Source organism: Pygocentrus nattereri, chromosome 10, assembly GCF_015220715.1.
Source record: "Pygocentrus nattereri isolate fPygNat1 chromosome 10, fPygNat1.pri, whole genome shotgun sequence".
Lineage (NCBI taxonomy): Eukaryota > Metazoa > Chordata > Actinopteri > Characiformes > Serrasalmidae > Pygocentrus > Pygocentrus nattereri.
The window spans coordinates 11619135-11624293 of NC_051220.1; positions in this window are offsets into that span (position 1 = coordinate 11619135).

Genomic DNA, 5159 nt, shown 5'->3' on the forward strand with positions numbered 1-5159 from the left:
TGAGATGGACTGGGCAGTTTTGATTACACGCTGGAGAGCCTTCCTGTCCTGAGCAGTGCAGTTTCCATACCAGACCATGATGGAGCTGGTAAGAACACTCTCGATCGTACTCCTGTAGAAGGTGCTGAGAATTTTGGCTGACATGCCAAATTTCCTCAGCCTTCTCAGAAAGCACAGTCGCTGCTGGGACTTCCTGATGATGAGGTATGTATTGTGAGACCAGGTGAGATCCTCACTGATGTGGATGCCGAAGGAATTTGAAGGTTTTCACCCTCTCCACCTCTGTCTCACCAACATACAGGGGTGTGTGTAGCTCCCGCTTCCTCCTTGGATCAACAATCATTTCCTTGGTCTTGTCTGCATTCAAGGAGAGATTGTTGTTATGACACCAGGCCACCAGCTCAGCCACCTCCTTCCTGTATGCTGTCTCGTCCCCACCAGTGATCAGTCCAACGACTGTAGTATCATCAGCGAACTTGATGATGCTGGTGTTGTTCTGGGACGACACGCAGTCATACGTGAAGAGTATGTACAGAAGGGGGCTCAGCACACAGCCCTGGGGGACCCCTGTGCTGACTGTTCTTGTGCTGGATGTGCGGCTGCTGACTCTGACTGACTGGGGTCTATCTGATAGAAAGCTCAGCACCCAGTTGCAGAGGGCAGGTGTCAGTCCAAGGGTGAGGAGCTTTTCTGAGATTTTGTGTGGGATGACTGTGTTAAATGCTGAGCTGTAGTCAATGAAGAGCATTCTGATATCCGTGTCCTTGCCCTCAAGGTGGGTGAGGGCTGTGTGAAGGGCTGTGTTCACTGGGTCGCCTGTGGACCTGTTCCCTCTGTATGCAAACTGAAGAGGGTCTGGAGTGTTTGGACTGGTCTCTTGGATGTGAGTCATGACTGTTTCTCTCGAAGCACTTCATCACGATTGGGGTGAGTGCAACAGGGCGATAGTCATTTAGGCTGGTCACAATACTTTTCTTTGGGAGGGGTACGATGGTGGTTGACTTGAAGCAGGAAGGCACAAAAGCTTGCGCAAGGGACAGATTGAATATGTCCACAAACACATCAGCCAGTTCTGATGAGCAAACCCTGAGTGCACACCCGGGGATGTTGTCACACATCCACTGATATCACAGTGAGTGATGTGTTTCGTGTGGCCATAGTGTCTCTCAGTTGGCCAGGGTTGAGGACCTCGAAGCGAGCATAAAACTCATTTAGCTCATCAGATAGTGTGGTATGGCTGTTTGTAACTGCCCTGCTTGTCTGCTGGTAGTGGGTGTTGTGCTGTATTCCTTGCCACGTGCGCCGTGAGTCTGTGGTGGTGTAGTAGCCCTCCAGCTTCAGCCTGTACTGTCTCTTGGCCTCTTTGATAGATCTACACAGGTCATATCTGGACCTTTTGTAGTCTTCAGCATTGCATGAGAGAAATGTGGTTGGTTAGTGTAGTGAATAACACCTCTGCTTTCTACGCTACAGACTGGGGTTCAATCCCCACCTGGGTAAACACCCTACGATATACCAATAAGAGTCCTTGGGCAAGACTCCTAACACCACCTTCGCCTACCTGTATAAACTGATCAAATTGTAATAAGATAAGAGCATCAGCCAAATGCTGTAAATGGAAATGCAGCATGGCGGGCACGTAGCATGGACTGAACTTTACCGTTTAACCAGGGTTTCTGGTTGGGGTATTTTCTGCAGCGCCTTGTAGGGACAACGCTTTCAACACAGCTGCTGATGTAGCCCATTACCCCAGAAGCATAGGCCTCTAGATCAACAGTACAGTCCTCATTCATAGCAGCAGTTCTGAACACATCCCAGTCTGTACTGTCAAAGCAGTCCTGAAGCACTAAGTCAGTTTCTTCATTCCACACTTTGATAGTTTTACTCACTGGAAGTGCTTGCTTGAGGAGTTGTCTGTATGCTGGGTAGAGGAACACGTAGATGTGGTCGGACTGTCCGAAGTGTGGCCGAGGCACGGCCCTGTAGGCCCCCCTCACGTTGCTGTAAACTTGGTCGAGTATGTTACTCTCCCTCATCGGAAAGCTCACGTGCTGATGGTACTTGGGGAGGACAGTCCTCAGGTTTGCAGTGATTGAAGTCACCGGCAACAATGAACGCGGCGTCCGGGTGCGCAGTCTCTTGTTTACTGATGGCGTCATGCAGCAGAGTTCGCGTGTGGCGGGATGTAAGCAGCCAGAATGTGCACAGAGCTGAACTCTCTTGGCAGATAAAAGGCTCTGCACTTCAACATCAGCAGCTCTAAGTCAGCTGAACAATGTTTTTCAACAGTCTTTCCGCTTTAGCCGCTCTGTTCGTCGGCTGCGCCGCTCACCCGTGGTGCTGCTGGGCCTTGCTGGCTGGTGCCGGTGGAGTGCAAGCGTAAGAGAAAGTTGAAGTTTGAGAGGCTAAAGGTAAGTTCATGATGAACTTTATCGATCTCCAGGAGTGCCTCTTTACTGTAACTAACTGAGCTGTAGATTTCTGTACACGTAAAATAAATACTACAGTTAAAATAAGTCATAAATGGCATCGGTTGCAGGAGGAGCACGCAAAGACGTCTGCCACGGTGGGCGCCATCTTGCCAGATCCAATTGCCTCCATGCTGACCACTGACTGAAAATGAAAGCAAATTTCAACCTTAACTTGCTCAGTCTTCTTTTAACTACAGTTAAAATACACATTTTTAAAGTACAAATACTTATTAAATTTAGTTACTCTCATAGGGCACAACAGGCCTACAGTTATAATTCATATTTAATATCAGATCAATACAAAACCAAATTCTTCAGTTTTGACCCTGAATGTAGTCGATCAGCCAAGACATGATTGGCCTCTGAAGTTTACTTGTTTAGTTTTAGCACTGGAGTTACAAGGCTATGGTAGCTAATAAGTAAAGGAAGATTATAATCCACCAATTAGCGTACAAAGCTGCTAACCGCAGCTCCAAAGGCAGATCTTATTTACAAATTTATTATTTTTGTTTTCTGTGCTTAGCCTGTTTGTGATATTTCAGAAAATTACCTCTCACAAAAAAGTGCCAGGGCCAGTTCCCGTGGGTCCCTTATGCATGTAGGGTTTATGAGGACACCAGTCATCATAACCTCAGCATAGATTTGGGACATTTTTGATTTTTACTAATTTATCTCCTGAGATCTTAAGAATCTTAAGATACCTTGGGCAAAACTGAGGGTGGGGGTGGACAACATGGACAGGCTGTTGACTGGCTAAAGCTGCTAAAGGAGAACCCTGCGCTGACAATTTGTCATATCTGGCATTTTTACATAAATTATTAGGGATAATAAAGTTCTTCCAAATTAAAATTAGATTACATTCCCTCTGTAAATTGACAGAGAGAATGTTTCTGTAGGCTTGTGAATTCTTTATTCTACTACCTTTATAAGAAACATCATCAAGAAAGGTTACTGAGCCCATTCAAAAAGCAGCCATGCAAGCCCATGCTATGATGGCACCACCTTAGTGAAGAGGCTTATTAGAATCAAAGGAAAGCATGCACTTGATTAGCGTCAGTTTACAAATGGAAAAGAGCAGATTTGTTTGTTCTGCTTGTACAAAGGAAAGGATGGTGTCCTGCAAGGATGTGTTGTGGGACCACTGTTGTTCTCATTTTTTATGCTTCCACCGAGTGCAGTTAATCACAAGCATGGCATCAGCTGTCACTGCTACACTGATAACACTCTCTTCGGTCTACTGAGCAGCAGACCATCAAATGTAGTAAAATGTTGTCCCTTCCTTAAAAGCCAAACAACTTTTTTATAATCTCTCCTTATTTTAGCCACATTTGTCAGACTGCTTTCCATGCATTATACTTTTGCTTGATTCTACAATACTTTGATTTGTATGACTTCTTTGAAAAATTAACACACAAGCACAGTAAATAAATTATATATTCACAGTGTTATAGTCAAGTCATAAGTATTTTGACAGTGGGCATGCACACACACATTTTCTAAGCCACTTACAGTAACATGCATGTCTTTGGACTATGAAAGGAAACCCACACTGACATTGAGAACATGCAAACTTCACACAGAAAAGAATTCCAGAAATCCAGTTTTGTCTTCAGTAAGTGAAATGGATGCTCAATTGGGTCAAAATCAGGCAATTGACTCAGCCATCAAACAATATTCTATTTTTTTGTCATAAGAAGCTCTTGGCTTGTTTTCACTGTAAATTTTTGGTTATTATTCATCTGTACCACAAAGCACCATCTTGCCATTGTTGCAGTATTTGCCTCAATCCAAGCAGACAATGTAGTTTTATACACTTCAAAATTCATTTTGCTACATATATCAACAGTTACATCATCAATAAACACTGGTTACACAGGTCCATTGGCAGCCATACATGCCCATGTAATAACACTACCTCCACAATGTTTCACAGATGATGTGGTATGCTTTGGATCATAAGCCCTTCTTTTTCCATACCCTTTTCTTCCCATCATTCTGGTACAAGTTAATTAGGGCTTCATCTGTGAAAAGCATCTTGTTCCAGAACTGGGCAGACTTTAAATGTTTTCTAGCAAAGTCTAATCTGGCCTGTTGCCTCTTGATTGCAAGCAGGTTAGATTGTAAAGTGAAGCCTCTGTCTTTTGAAGGTGTCTTTTGATTGTAGACATTGACAATTGATGACTTGATATTGTTAATGGGGTTTTCTTCCACGGTCTTCCAGGCTTTTTGGTGTTGCTGAGCTCACCAGTTCCTTCTTTTAAAGAATGCACCAAATGCTTGATTTGACCACTGACCGCTGGTGATTTGATTGCTATCTCTCTCTGATAGGTAAGTTTTGTTTTTCGACCCTTCACTTGCATCAATGCCTCTTTGGATTGCTTGATTCCATTGTAAATTAAAGCGTGACGCTGTTGTCACAAGCTAATTATGTCGGTAGTATAAGGCCTCCAGTCCAGCTCTGTATAACAAATTTATTAACCTAACAGTGAAATAAGATTATAACTACAACACTTTGCGTATTAAATACAACACGACTGATTATTCTCTTTTAGAAAACTGAACAGTATAGACCTGTTTATTTTTATTTCACAGAAATCATCATGTCTTCTCTGAAGGCTTAAAATGACCTGAGGTTTCCACACTGCAGCTGCAATGCATGAAGTCATATTGCTCTCATCTTTTTTGGTC